The sequence below is a fragment of the Protopterus annectens genome, chromosome 2.part2 (assembly GCF_019279795.1).
Source record: "Protopterus annectens isolate FY-2018-M chromosome 2.part2, PAN1.0, whole genome shotgun sequence".
Classification (NCBI taxonomy): domain Eukaryota; kingdom Metazoa; phylum Chordata; order Ceratodontiformes; family Protopteridae; genus Protopterus; species Protopterus annectens.
The window spans coordinates 841975632-841992643 of record NC_056730.1 but is presented as its reverse complement, the minus strand read 5'-3'; the positions used below and the strand labels follow the sequence as shown (position 1 = coordinate 841992643).

The window sequence follows — 17012 nt, the reverse complement described above, 5'->3', positions numbered from 1 at the left end:
CACATCCCCTCACATGGGGGGGTTCAGGGAGCTTGCCCCCTGCAAAATGTGTTTTGAATGGCACGGGATGTTGAAAGTTCGAAAAAATGTCAACAGTTCGAATTCAAATTGTTGACATTTTTTTTTTATTCGTTCCTGTAATCGTCTGCTAATGTAAATTTTGACAATGTTTTTCGAATAAATCATTACTCGCACAAAACATTTTTGAAACTGTGATGCTAAACCATATATATATATATATATATATATATATATATATACACACACACACACACTCACACACACACACATATGTGTATATATATATATATATATATATATATATATATATATATCCCCATTTTTCATGTGAGCAAACTGATAAGTTCTATTTTTTAGCCTTTTATTATGTTAGGCTATATTAATTTGCATGGAGTGCTTCCTAGAATTCTGCTTATAATGCACGGTTAAACTATCACTATACAGATCACTCTTACGATTACTATTTTCTTATACACTTTTTTTATTTTCACTAGTGTTTTTATGCATATTTCCCTTTTGCCATTCCTTAGCTTTGGCACAGTGCAGGTTAAATGCTGTTATGAAACTTCTATTTTTCAACAGGCTTCTTCATTGCAAATTCATTTTATTTAGGCCTGTTTTCTTTTTAACAATCTATCATTTCTATAGCTTAGAAATCAGAGATTGGAATTTGCCTATACAGCATCTATGGTTGTAACAAGTTAATGTGCATTCCAAGTTTGTAAAAAACATGTTTCTCTTCAACTTTTGTTCAGCACAACTTTAAGAAGCAGAAAAATCCCATTTTTGGTTTATTGCATTTTTTCATAGCTGTGATTTACATTTTTACCATAATTTAATGATTCATTTTGAATGTCTTTCTTCTTTAAAAGGTTTTAACCAGAGTCTCATTTTAATATTAACTCATTAACATTTATTTAAACCAAGGTGGGATCTAAAAATCTTTTATGACATTTTATGACACTGTTCTGCCAGTGATGTTTTTGTAAATTCTGTGGGTCTTTCTCTCTCTCTCTCTCTCTCTCTCTTTTTTTTTTTTTTTGTGATTTATATTTTTTAAAACTCATCACCATGAAATATAAGTTCTGTCTTCACATTGGACTTTCCTTTATTCACCTTGCTCTCACATTTTCTAATTTTCAATTAGACCAGCTTTAAATTCACTACTCACTTGTATAGGAAGGATGATTAGAAAATTTTACATGAGGGTTTATGAACATTTGCATACTGTCAAAAATGGATTTAAATGTTTTGGCAAAATATGTGTTGCATTTTCATAACAACATTGTTGATTTTAATATAGTTAAAATTTTCAAACCACATCAAATTCTACATGTTGCTGCTTTAGTTAAGCCTTTGTCACCAAAACATTTTATGACTTACTTTGCAGACATAAACTGGATTAAAGGAACTGCTTCAGCTTGACAACTGGCTACCTTATTTTATTTCCTATTGTATAGTCTAATAGAGTTGCTTCCAACTAATTGTATTCATGCTTTTATCACATCTATTCTAGCTGCATCTTGTTGTCTCAGTCTCTTGGCATATTTGTATTTTAGATCTCTATGTTTAGACTTTTCACACTTTTTTAATCCAATTTTTATTATTTTGCAGTAAATAATCTTAAGGGGGGATATGCCATTTTTATCTCTGTATATGGGGTACCTATAATATTAGTCTTCTTTTAAGTAGATTTCTCCCTGGTAGTACTTTTTCTTGTCTGATTCGGGTATTAGCACCCTAATATAATATTTACATTTTTCAGTGAACTTCATATATTAATTTTATCTATAGGAGCAGAATGGCATTTTGTTTCACCATGGTTCCTTTTATGGGGAACTACTGTGTAGAGAGTTTTAGAATTCTTTTAATACTTTCCTTAGGTTATTAGTATTAATCACACTTTTGTTCCAAATTCTGATCCAAAGTGAGTTAAATATTAGTATTTTTGGGGTTGAGCTTGTTCTTTATCTCAGGGTATCTTTATGATACACACTTCTATTAGGTCTACTGCACCTGCCTGTCTACCATTTGTTTGCATCCCATTTGCCTGTAGTCAATCACTTACCTAACCAGGTGCCTGAACTCCCAGTTGGTTGTTTGCATAGGTGCGGCTCATTATCTCCCCGAGTACTATTAAACCCAGAAAGGAATGTGGTACAACAGCAGAAATGCACAGAGATGGCAGTGATAAAATGGAGGGAGCAGGTATAGAGAACATAGAGGGCAAAGATAGGGTAAAGAACATCAGCAAATGAGAAGAGAAGTCTGAACCTTTGCCAGGATGTTCAGCATTTTTAGAATGTCCTGGTGTTCCTGGTGAGTACGTGACCACTGTCAGCTAGCAAGGGATAAGTAAATTAATCATGGATGGGTATAAGTACCATATAGAGTGGAGGGCTAAAGGCAAATGGAACCAGTGCTATGCTTTGAAGAGGAGAACCCAGTGCTATGGATGAGTTATCAGACTAACTGAAAAGAAAGGAGAGGAAATGATTTGCTCTTGTTACACCCTTCCCCGATGCACCCAATGTTCAATGTTTAAGCTACTCTACTACTAAATGACATAAGGAAACTGCTACAACAAAGGATGTTACATCATCAATAATTCTTGATGTTACTAATAAAGCTGACTCCAAGACTGTGCAACACAAACCTGCAAAACATGCCACAAAACAGATGATCAGCAGGAAAAGAGCAGCAACCAGTGATGCCATGGCCAGGAAACCACTGGTGTCACTCTTAGATGTTGACCCTACAGAGTACCCACTAAGACAAGGACATTTACTTGTACACCAAATCTCCAGTGATGTCATGGCCAGGAAGCCACTGGAGTCACTCTCAGATGTTGACCCCATAGAGTACCCACCAAGGCAAGGAAATTTACTTGTACACCAAATCTGTGATGAAGACGGCAACATTAGAATGATTTTGTTGACTACAAGACAAAAACTGTTAAACCTGAAGCTTTCTATTTTCTGATTAATACATGGCACTGTCCTAACAAGCGTTGCCATATGCAGAAAACTGTACACTATACATTGCAAAGTAACTGAAAGAAGTAATGCCGGAGTGTTGCATATAGTGTATGCCCTGATGAAAAGAAATTTGGAAAATGCCAATGAAACCCTTCTAAGCAGCATGTGTGCAATCTAGCTGAGTCCATGGGAGGGGAACTATATGAATTTGAAAGAGCAACCATTAAAGCAGTGCAAAATACAACTAACGATCCCTGTTGCATTTGAACATATAATCTTTTGTCAGGTACAGGGTAATGGCTTGGCTCTAGACTATGGTCAAAATGTAAGTTTTCAGACCTTTGCAAAACAGATGCTGGCACTAACTTTCCTAAACCCAGGTTAAATTGCTCCAGCATTTAAGAAACTAAATGACAATTTCCCAGACTGTGCTTTTGACTGATGTAGGTGGACAGAGTACAACTATGTATTAGGAAGAGGAAATAAACATGGGACATTTCTCAAAACATAATGCCTCTTTCTCCTGTTTCCATCTGTCTTCTGGAACATGTCTAATAGTGCCTTGTCTGATGAACCTTGCACTTAAAGCATTGTTGGAGCCTTACACAAGTGGTTGCAAACCCTACTCTTTCATGAGTTTCTGAGGGTTATCCAGGCCATACAGGAGCACACAAACAATACCTGGGAAAATACTGTTGGGGGGGCTTCAACACTGCATTCAGAAGACAAAACTTGAGAAGCTGGCCACAATATTTGACAATATGCACTGGAATACTTCTTTAGATCTGTAGCTCACAATTGCAGTTACTTATTTAAACTCTAAAGCATTTCCACAGTAAAAAATGCACAGTTCAGTTCTATTTTATATATTTTGTTTTATAAACTGCGACTCACTGAGAAAGGCAAATCCATGTGTTTACACATTTTTAATTTCATACATCCTTAATACAGATGGTTCACTTTTATGCTTTTCCATTTGAAAGACAACTAACATTGTATACGTTTGTTATCTTCTTCTTACATATATGATTAACAAGGTGATGTGTGTGTGTGTGTGTGTGTGTGTGTGCACGCGTGAATATGAAAAAGCCAAAGCAGTCTGGTCCATATACCACCATTATATCTAACTACTGACAACTTGATAAAGATCCAAAAAATGATCTCATTATGACTGCGTATTGCAGTACTGAAAATGTTTGCAGTAATATTCAGCCTGGACCTTCTTGCTTGGACTATTGCCTTCATGAAACAAAGGGTGAATATTTCCAAATGTCCAAGTTAAGTTCACTTTGCAAACATTTGGTTTCCACAGACTGAGAATGGGCAGCAGCAGCAGCAGGGGATGATCAGCTGTTGAAGAAATATATTAAAATTAAGCTTGGTATTCAAGCAGAGTTTTAAAACTTATTATCAGGCACGTTTTTGCCAAATAAGAAGAAAACAGTATTTAGAATGTGGGATCTAGTATTTGAAGAATCTGTGAAATTAAAAAAAAAACTGTCATATTTCCAGCTTCATTCAGAGTTTTCATTAGGATTTTCATCGCCCAAGTGACCCTAAATATTTTCACTTGTCATCTCGTAAGTGAAGGGAAGGCTCAGTTTCCAATAATGGCGAATACCTTATGCTGATCTCTAGCATTTTTTTCTGTTCTTGCATCTTGCATGTATGCTACTACTGGAAAATCATTTATAAACTAAACATTTTATAAAACCATCTTCATGCATTCAAGCTGCGCTGACACATAGTGAATGGGTTTCACAGTGTGCTCATAAGCAAGAGTAGGGTTTCCTAAACACTTATGTAAGGGCTTGAAGCAATATTTTTTTATGTTTTGCTTTACTGAATTGTTAATGTCCAATTCACTGAATAAAAAAAGTGGTGCTTGGAAATTAAAATAATAAGGAAACTGATGACAGAGGAAACTGCTAAAATATGAATAAGCATTGTAGGACAGCCTTTCACTTATGCCTTGGTGAAGAATACATCTGGTGGAGGATGATAAATGCTTATGTTAACAATATATAGGTTTACTATGAAAAACTGTGTCTTGTTTAATCGACACATGATTGTTTCACCTCAAAATGTCTAAAACCTGGAGCGACTGCATAGATATATATATTTATAACATTAGTAAGAGGTGCAGTGGTCTTAACCTTCTGCAAAAAACAATGTTATTTTATGTTTTGTTTTAGGTTTTCTATGCATGAGGCTGTTTCTCAGTGCTAGATCATAGTTTTGCATCAACAGTTGTGTTTTTGACATATTTTGGGTTCTGTTTTAGTTGTCAACAAATGCGAACATCAACATAATGTTAGATAATCACACACACAGACATATATTAACTAACTCAGAAGTTGCATACATTTGTAGAATGTCAGCATAATGGTAGATAATCACACACACACACACACACACACACACACACACATACACACACACTAGTTGATAGAAGAACCAGTGATCTTTTAGTGACAACTTTAAGTGTTGATCCTGTGGTCACCAACAAACACTAAGCTCCTCACTACATATTTCAGGAGTGTAAGTCACATGTAAATATATATCTCTGCATAATCACTGCATATATAACATGTAAAATCATGTTGTCATTTAGAAATGATTTGTCTTTCTTTGAACAATCCTCCTAGTCCCTCCTTACTCATTCATAATTCAATGTAAGTACTCAAACATAATAAAGGGCATTTTAGATTAGTAAAAATACGCGGTGGTGGTGCTGCGGTAGCGTTGTCACCTCACAGTAAGACGCTGTCTGGTTCGATTCTCAGCAAGAGCGTCTTCTGCGTGGAGACATACATGAATGGGCGTACCTTCGTTGAAGGTTGTGCGTCACAGCTGGTAACTCGGTACGTAAAAATCAACCACCAATCATTAGTGGACTGGAGTTCCGCTGTGGTGACCCCTAACCGGGAAAAGCCGAAAGACACAGCAGCAGCAACAGATTGTTAAAATGAAAGTTGTTGCTTAAGTGTAGGGCATTTCATACTATAAAAGTGTCACAGATAATCAGTAATATGCACCTCCAGCCCTGTGTGCAAACTGCTCCCCCACAACCACTGTTCTTCAGGTGCCCTGTCTTTGAGATGACATGCAGCTAAAGGATACAAAACATCAAACAGCCTGGCAAAAAGTATAAACTGTTGACATTCTGAACATATTTCAAATAATAATATGAAGGCTCTAATCAATAAAGAAAGATAAATGAGACAATAACTGACAGCATTCCAAATATTGATCATATTTTTTACATTCACTGTGTTACAGTATGCCTTCAGAATGCTAGCTTGTCACATTTTCAAAGTGAGAAACATTCATAACTAAAAGAGAGGTGGTTAGAGTGCAAGGTAATCCTCATGGCCCTAGTCTAAAAAACAGAGATCGTCCTGTTTGATTCATTTCTCATAACAGAGTGCAGTAAGACTAGTTTGCAATGCAGGTGGTCAAGTTTATCTACTCTTACTTTAAAACTGGAGAAACAAAATGATGAGCAAGCAATGAAAAACATTACTATACTAAAATCTACCACAATACATCATTGCATTGTCCTCAGTTGCCCCTACTGTATAATATCACTTGCAATTCCAAGAAAAGCTGAGACATAGTTCCCAGGATTCTAGGAACTATTTTTTTAACATCAGTTGGCGTTTGGTTGTGAAATTTTATAGTAACCAACTGAATTTTGCATTTAGTTATTCTATCCCAAGAGTCAATAAAAACTGGCTTTTCTGCCAGTTTTTCCAGATTATGTTAGCTCTTTGCATGCTAATTTCTTCAAATAAACTTGAGGCTACAATTACTGTACACAAAGAAAACAAATGAAAGCAAGGGATGCAATCTGCCAACATAGTTATTCACTGGGATAAAATATAACTTAGTATTTTTATTCAAACTCTTTTCTTCAGGGGGAATTAAATGTACAGCTACTATGAAATGCTTTTGAAAAATTATTTAATGCAGAGTCGATCACAGTCCTAATAAAAAGCATGAGGTAATGAAAAAATAATGTTTCAGTTTTATTACTGGCAAACATTTCCAATAATCATTATTGTTTGTGCTTCAAGGAACACTTAGACAAATAACATCAAATAAAGGAACACTGGTCAGGTAGGCGTTTAACAAGTAAACAGAAATTATACTTAATTTAAGACAACAGCATAGGCTCATACTAGGTTAACTGTCCTTGTGGGCCATTTTAAGCCTAGCCAATTATCTCATGTGAGAATACAACCCTGTACCTTCTGTCTGTAAGGTAAACACCTTAACTATTATGCCATCCTCCTGCCCTGCAGATTTCAAATAAAACCTAAATGCTCCTTCCGATATCTAAAACTGTCTTACATAAGTCCTGTGCATCCTTGACATTTTTCAAAGAAGTGAAACCCACTGTCTGTATCCATGTTATTTCAAGTACTTTCTAATTTGAAAAGAAAGCAAGTAAGTAACTTTGTCACATTGCCTTTGCAGTGGGCACCTTTAACATTTAAAATGTGGTTGCATACACATGCCTTTTATGTTTATAAAAGATGTCACACTATAAGACTAGTATTTTTAATCCAAATGAAATTAAGTCCCAACATGTAAACCCTGGTGGAGTAACACTAATAAAGTAAAAAAAATAAAACCCCACCAGGATTCACAAGGAGAGAGTAAACGTCTCTTTTAAGAAGCCAAAATGAATGAACTAGTTCTTTCACAAAAGTGTAATCAGATTCAATGTAGTTAAAATCACAAATGCACTTAATATATGCCTCTAAAATATGTGGTGATGTAGTGACATCATGACAATTTAAAAATATATAACACATAAATAATGTACTATAAAATACAAAATCATAAATTCATGTAGTAATATATAACTTACACTCTGTTTCTGATTTTATTTCTTTTTCACCATTGTTTTTTTTTTCAAAACTGGTTTGAGTAAACATCTGTCATGCAGATGTGATGGAAGAGCTGAATCAAGTTCAGTTATCCATCTGTATTCAAAGTTTTCTATGACATTATTTGTATCACCTCCTCTTAGCTTTGGCTTTATGGCCTGCAAAACCATAAAGTGCAGTGTATGATTGTCACTGTAAGTAATAATCAGCCTTGCAAGTGCATTATTTTCATTTAGCTTTTTAATATCTTATATATGTTCACTCATATATTCTTTAAATTTTCTATTTGCCTTGCCAGTGCAGAATACTTTGCATAAATAACAGGCTGTTAAATGAACAGCATGACGGGTGGTTCATTTGCATAATGAAACATATATGTTTTCTTTGCACTCAGATGGTCAAATAAAGTAACTGAATCAATAATTACTATCTCTACAGGGATGAATACCCTTTCTGTTGGATAGCATAGTACATATATTGGTCTTGTAACATAGATAGCTCTTGATATTCTTCTTATTATGAAATGAAAAACTTAGTGTAATGCCTACAATGTTAGCAATATTGTTGTCCACTGTCAAAATATCCTCGTCCCTTTTAATGATGTCACATATAGTAATAACATTATTAGAGTAAGTCAAAGTTATCCTAGTATTATTATTAGTTCTAATATTATCACAATGCTCGACAGGAAGACCAAAGTGAGGTGCTGCAAACATGTGATCTAAGTTCTTTGACACCTTTACTTCTATTAGCTGATAATCTTGGTTTGCATCCTCTCTTTCTAAAATCAACTATAACATAATCCAAAGTATAATCTACGTCTCACCTATCAGCTGTTAATCAATTATGAGCATTTGACCTTTAACTGTATTTCCATAAAAATGTTTTGGATGCATGCTTTGCCAATTTAAATATATATTTTTCTTACAAGGTTTCCTAGACTGAAATGCTTGAAGCCACCTGAATGATCTTATTTTATCATAACATCTAAAAAATATATTTTTTACTAGAAAAATTCATATCAAGCTTTTAAAAATGAAATTGAACTATTTCACATATTAATAAATTCACATAAACTATGAGCATTACCCTGCCAAATCATAAACACATTATCAATGAATCTTGCATTGTATAATACATTTGAACTAAACTCATGCTGAGAAAAGACACATGCGTGTTCCTATTGAATCAATACTAAGTTGGCATTGTTATTTGTACATGGTGTTCCCTTAACTACTACTGATTTCCTTTCTTTCTTTTTTTTGTAAATATATTTGTTTTCAGAATAAAAACACATTGTTTTCCAAAGCTATTTACAGTAATAAGCTATAGACTTAACAATCCATCAGATTAGCACACTTGTACCACGTTAGAAATAATAAGTCAACAAAGAAAAGGGTACTTGTGTGCGAAGTGGGTATAAAAATCGTCACAGGCTCCCTTCAGTAGAAATGCAGTATCCAAATCAAGTCAATGTATCACGAGTATAAATCCAAATCCGTTTATTTCACATACAGCGAACAGAACATAAAATAAAGATGACCGCTTTCGCTAACACTTAGCTTCTTCAGATCTTTCACAAAATGAGTTAGTACCACCCTTTATATAGTAATAATACTTTAGTTAATTGAATAATAACAGACAATTAATTAATAATGCAAAGAATCTAAGCTGTGCTTAAGAATACAGTTTTAAAAGACACAGAGACACTTTAAAATAACACAGAGACACTTTAAAATAAGTCATCAGGATCAACAATTAAATATAAAAACTTTGCTGTAACATATAATCAAAACATGAAAATAAATGCATTAAAATATTACATCATTAAAATAATCAGTTTTCAATGATCATAAAATGTTCAAAACTGATTGTATCATGTTATGTATGTATAAATATATGTATATGTCATGGATATATATGTGTATTTCTGATGTCTATTCTAAATGCATCATATAGGTGTAAAATGTACTGTAGGGTATATATATGCACACATATATAGCCCATATATGAATGAATATATATATAAATATATATTAAAAACAGATATATGTATATGGCATCAATATATATGTTTCCCATATCTATGGAAATGTATCATATAGGTGTAAAATGTGCTATGGGATGTATATACGCATATATGGCCCATGTATGGATGAATTAATACACATGTACAAATCCATAACAAATGTATAGTGATAAATGTAATGAACATAAAAATAAATATAAATATAAATATATGTATGTAGATCTATATGTGTAGTAATAAATATATATATATAAATATGAATATAAATATAATGTATGTATATATAAATGAATAAATAAATTTAATATGAAAATGTGTGATATTGGATAAAATGTAATATATAAAAAAATATATGTATTACCATGATCCATAATATATATGAAATGTGAATGTATTTATATGTGTATGTATATATAAATACTGTATTTATGTGAATAAATACATTGATATATAGGTGATGAGCAAAAATATATGGGAGATATGTGTAACAAGCCTAACTAATGTGAAATGTACACATAGAAGTAGAATGTAACAAATAGTTGTAGATGTAGTAAATAAAAGGATATGAGAACAAACAACCCATACTGTGAAGTTTGTTATTTAATATGTCTGCGTTGTCTTAGGTATGGCTTTATCGAAGCTCTTTCGTTCAAGCCATGTCCCTTGTCTGCTCTCAATAAGATTATCCAACCGTTCTCTTTACCTTCTGTGTAGCATCTCACCTTTCCTCCCCTTACATTTGGTATTATCACTTCTAAGACTCTAAATGTAAATGTATGACAGTCCCCTGCTTCTAAAACATGTTTTGCTAAGGCATTATTGATATTTTTCTTTCTAATATTATAGCAGTGTTCTCTTATCCTATCTCGTAGGCACCGGTTAGTTTTGCCTACGTAGAAAGATGAACAGGTGGAGCACACTGCTAAATATACAACATGGCAAGTCATGCAGTTGGCATTAACATTAATAATAAATTCTTTGTTTAAGTCTGGATGTGTAAAGATGGGGTTGGTATTTATTAGTGAACAAAAATTGCAACGACCGCAGGGTTTAGTGGTGCTTGCAATATTCGTATCCTTCTTGATTGTGTTATAACATAAGAGCCTTTTAAGGTTCATCTTGTTCCTATATAAAAACATTGGTTTCTCGCCCACTATTCCCTTGATGTCATTGTCAGTTGTTAAAATATCCCAATATTTGCTGATAATGGACCTGATTTCATTATTGTCTCTAGTGAAGCAGGTTGAGAATTAACCTTGTTTGAATTGGTATTCAAATTCATGTTTCCTATAATAGAAGGTCCAAAGTAGGGAGCTCCTTTTGTTTCACGTACATCAGATATTATCTGTAAGTGTTCTTCTATCTCATTTAATTTATAACCTCTCACCAATAACTGATTCTTCAAATCATTCAGATCTCTTTCTGGGCCTGTTCATTGGAATTCATTCTAGACATCCTTAAAGCTTGTCCTTTCATAATATTTTTAAAAACATATGTCGGATGCATGCTAGTTATTATTAATTAATTGTGTGTTATTATTCAATTAACTAAAGTATTATTACTATATAAAGGGTGGTACTAACTCATTTTGTGAAAGATCTGAAGAAGCTAAGTGTTAGCGAAAGCGCTCATCTTTATTTCATGCTCTGTTCGCTGTATGTGAAATAAATGGATTTGGATTTATACTCGTGGTACATTGACTTGATTTGGATACTGCATTTCTACTGAAGGGAGCCTGTGACGATTTTTATACCCACTTCGCACACAAGTACCCTTTTCTTTGTATTTACAGTAATAAACAAATCAAATTAATATTAGAATTGCTAGAAACAGGTGCATTGATGAGAAATGCTATTTTCTATATGCTAATGTCATTAGGAATAACTGTAAGTAATGAATAACTGTCTAAAGTAACTAAAAAATATGTGAGACTATTCTTTGTAGACCATTCATGTAGACTATTCAAAATTGTTGTGTATCAAGAAGGATATGTTTTAATCCATCTAGTAATTTTTTCAATCTTTTCTCAACAGCTCAAACAAATTCTCTGTTAGCAATCCATTACCAGAAACAATGGGTCTCAGTGGTGGATTCATATTATTTTCATGTATCTCAAGTAATCCATATGTTTATCTTTAAGTAGCACGACTGCATCTGTCATGCCCAGTGCATCTGTTCTCTATTGTATAAAATGTAAAGACTTTTAAATCTATATCCATATATCTTGACTGTGCACCTCTTAATTTTTCATATGATGGAATCTGCAGTCTGCCTATATTTTTGTAAATATGGTAGCTACAGGGTGTAAACAGTACTTTAAATCTAGCATCAACAATTGTTTTTCAGAAGGAAAATACCATGTCTGAAATAGCCTGTAATGTGCTCACCAACATGCATGCCCACAGTAGCCAAGATTACACACACTATAGGAGACTTCATAAATCACCGGGCATAGTTTTTTGGGATTCCAAGCATGTCAAGCTGCTTGCCACATGGGGTAATTGATGATAGTGCCAAGAAGTAAAACCCTGATGGCTGCCTGATGAATGTCTCTAGAGAGAGGCTCTTGCCCTGAAGTAAACAAATAAGACAATCTGGTGATTGAATGGCTGGGGTCAGCAAGCAATGAAAAAAGAAATATGAGAAAAAAGGTTCTTCCTTGATGATACAGTTAGGCAGTGTACTGAAGCACAGTTTGAAAGAAAAGAGTCTGTTGAACTCAAGCACCATATGGCTCCCTGGTTAACCTGCTTCCTTACTTAACAGGCTTCTTGTGGCTATTTAGCTCCAAAATCATGAAAACTATTTTGACATAAAATATTTTTTCTTCAGCATCATTTGTGTGCTCATCATAGTTTGCATTGTTTTACCCCCACTAATACTGCACTATGGGATTGGGAAAACTCTGTGTTGACCAGATGTGAAAAATGTGCATTTGATTCAAAGTTGAGGTTATTGTAGAATAAACTTACACCTCATTGGGGGCATAGGCCTAGAATTCATTAAGTAAATAAAGAGAGTACAGGAAGCAAATCTTCTGCAATAAGAAGCATTGGATCCTCCCAAGAAAAAAATGAAGATTTTCTTTTTTTTTCCTTATGCAGAAGTAGAATTTGACTAAATTGCTTAACTAGATATGCCTTAAATTTATTCCATACCTTTATCTTTTGATGCTATCATTTTCATAAGAAAGTTCTTCCATGTTTTTTTTCCATGCAAACACAACTCATTCTATGAGGAAATTCTATCACACATTACCTCTGAACTCCTCTATCCAGGACTTATGTTCACAACTTGAAATATGCGTGTGTTTTCACTGAAATATTCTGCTTTCTAAACTGCTTTAATTCAGTCAAGGTCATTAACTCTGTCAACAAGATTTCTGAATATCCTCATCTCCTTCAAGGCTCTAATATTAATTTAATTTAAGAAATAGTCATATGTTTTCCACTGTAAATTTTACATTGCTTCTGCTGCAAAAAGCCTGATATCTTTATAGAAGCAGGGTGTCAAGAAATGCCTCCAGGACTCCAAATGTCTAAATGAACTTACTAAGTATGTACATTAATTTTAAAGTTTGTTTCAGACATTCTAATTTTTTTCCTTCTAAACAATCCCACATGAAAAGTTATTAATCCAGAAGGGTCTCCACTGATGCCATGTACAACTGTACAATGCCATTATCTCTATCAGTACCAACGTACTTTGATTTATCACTAAACCTCCAAGATTGAGTCACGGCCGAGAAGATTTCCAGACATCTGGGACACAGTAGTCACCGGGAAAAAATAGATGTAACTTTCACTACTGACTTTTGTAGTTCATTATTGCTTCCCACAAATAACACTTAAAAAAGTTTTTTAGTTTTAGAATTCATATTATTGAGACTTTAAATACAATACTACCCCAGTATTTCACTTATTTGCAATCAATTTAATAATTGCCTAACAATTCCACAAAGATTGTCATTTTTTCTACTCTATATTATGCATCAGCAGTCCACATATCTTCTAAAGATATATTACTATTTTGACTATCCAACAGAAGTTTAACTTACACAGATGTTAAAGACAGCTAGTCATCTTATGACTCACCTCAACAGAGGAGTGATCCATCCATCCATCCACAACCCCCTTTTTCTCATTTTTGCACATGGGGTCGGGGTGTCACTTCAACAATGACAATCAATGAGAGCCATGGTTTACATCACTCAGTGGCTAGTCTTGCCGCTGCTGAGGAGTGATATTAATTCACATTATACAATGACTGCCCATTAATATTTGAAAACAGGCATGCTGATTGGCCAGCCCAACCAGCATGCCCGTTGTAAATCCAAGAATATACCAATGGAAAAAGGTCTGGTCACCCCCGTATATTCCCTAACTTTTTTTTTTTTTAACAAATTTTTTTAAAAAATCTATAGTCCAGACTCCGGATATACCAAAGAGGCTGCATGGAGGAAATACAAAGAAAATCAGGTATGTTATTTAAAACTAAAGGCACGTACCTGATTTTCTTTGCATTTCCTCCATTCTTTCTCTCTCTCTCTCTCTCTCTCTCTGTCTCTCCTACCCCTAAAGTAGCAGAAACTTTTTTTTTTTAAATTAAAAAAAAAAAAAAAAAGAAAACAACGGAGCAACAGACACTTTCTTTTCTCTGTTGCTTCCTTTTCAAAGCATTGATGTACTGGATATGCATGGGAACAGAAGTCCCATACGCATGCGCAGTACATCAAAACAAGGCAGCAGGATACTACCAGCCATGGAAAAACAGTACGGCACCATTATACAAATACATTATTTAAGAAAAGTAAGGGGTTTTTTTTCTTAAATTATATCATTGTATAATAGCAATAACCGACTCTGTGGTTGTGGTATATAGAAATTTATTCATGGTTGGCTTTATTTAATCACTTAGGTGATTAAACTACACCAACTGTGGATAAATCTTCAATATACCATACCACATCATCAGTTATTGCTTAAATAATATGTATCCTATCAGGTATTTTACTGCTTAAGCATGCCACTCATAACATGTTCTATTTAACTGTGAACTCGGTCTACTATTAATCTCTGAGAACTGCTCATTTTCAAATATCTAACTGAAACTACCACCAAAGAACTGTTCACTGTAATGTTTTCTGACCTTCAAATTAACTGTGTCACATTTTGAAGACTGTACTCTTTAAATAACTGCCTTTACAATGACAGTGATACATTTTTTCTAACTTCTTAGATGTTACTAGTATTAACTTCCCCACGTGTGTACATTGCAATAAAATTAAAAGCTGGGTACTTGAATCTACAAATAGCTTCATTAAAATGGTGACAGCAGCTTTGGGCAAAAATTCTTGATCACGGTATGGATATCCACTGTGAACACAAGCCAGCCATGCTGTGTCTCATCTTGCCAGCACCCACATTTGGGCTAAATCTTTACTGCAGGTTAACTGCATCACAGTGTATGTTTATTACTCTGCCCTCACTTATTCTTTCACACAAAACTAAACACTTTAGAAAAGGCTGCCATGATAAACACCCTTCATAACAAGTGTGCTGCCAAGCTTACCAGAATTAATCTCAGTATATGACTGGATAGAAGAAATTTGAGAATCTTATTAAAAAAATAAAAAAAACACAAGAATTAACAAATTTAAACAAAAAAGTGCTCCAAGCCATAAGCAAGCACATAAGCAAATAAACAAAACACTTCAAAGTGAAAAACTTGGAAACAGTGTGTCTATTCATTAATATACAGAGACTTCAAAACATTTCTAAAGAAGTCTCTTTATGTTTTTTGTGAGATAAATGTGTTCAGATTTGGTATTAAAAAGTTGCATTCTCTACAAGTTATTAATTTTGAATATGTTTAAATCAAGAATCTTGCAAAAAAAACTACCATGTCTTTAACTTCCCCAGTCCTCATAAGATTTTAAGGTATACTTCAGAAAAAGTATTGATCTCTCAGAATTTCCTGAATTCATGAATTATCTGCAAGGCAAAGTAACTAATCATCTGAATGAGTAAAAGGCGGCAACCTAGTTTTGTTCATGGGTCCTCTTGTAGCCTCATAGGAAATTCTGCCTCATTGACCAGGGGTTAGCAGAAATCTGTTTAGCTTAAAGACACCACCTTTTACAGCTTAAAACTCCCCCATGTCTGCATCTTAAATATGTCCCAGGTTGTTACAGATAGGTCATTTGGTGGTTAACTTTACATAACCAGAAGATTCTGCTGAAGTGGTTGTCAATCCTTGGAGAAATACCAGAAGACTCCTTGCTTAGTAGACAGTCTCTGAAAATTTTAAATCCAGTAAGAACCACAGTCAGTAGTCAAATCAGCTTGTCTTTATTTATTTATTTATTTATGAATCAAAGCTTTGACTAATCACAGTTTGTTCTGTGCAGACATGTGTCCTGCATTTTTATAATGAAACCACACATACCTGGACCACAAAACAGGGGAAGTCAAGTCTATAGTCAGATATGCATTTATCATCATTTTTGGCTGTAATGTAGAGAGTACATTCCATATAAGAGTAAAGGACAGATATGAGGCATCCACCTTCTGTAATTCAGTCAAAACAGTGCTGAGCTTTGTCTCAGTTTGCAACACTTTCCTGAAAAAAGAAGTGTTCCATCTCCTCTGCACATCAGTGGTCCACTGTTATTTAGGTCCACCTCAGCTACGGAATTCTAACTTGAAAATGGAACATTAGGCTTCTAGAAATAGAACAGTGTTTGACAAAAAAATGAGGCAAAATACCCAGTTTTTATTAAAGGACAGGCTCCATGAGAAAGAGTTATAATGTTGTTAAGTACCAAAGAGCTGAAATATATGATTGTAACCTGTAAATATACAAAAAGTGGCTGAGACAGGATAACTCAAGAATACGGCAGTCTGAGGTCATCTTACACCATAACACTGTACAAATGCAAAACCTGAAAGGGGAAATGGTCTTTCATAAAAGATTGGTTGCATCCAGCAATAACACTGTATGCTTGGCCAACTGTTAATTATTCAAAAACAGTTTTAGTGAATGGTGTTTCAGTAATAAAATCTTCAGAACTACAGCTGGTAAAAC

General features: G+C 34.1%; 1 protein-coding gene across 1 annotated transcript in view; it reads right to left on the bottom strand.

Annotated features, from left to right (window-relative positions):
• The window catches only part of ADGRV1 (adhesion G protein-coupled receptor V1), a 3979741-nt gene that overhangs the window by 226436 nt on the left and 3736293 nt on the right, over window positions 1–17012 (bottom strand). The gene's annotated exons all lie outside the window — the stretch shown is intronic.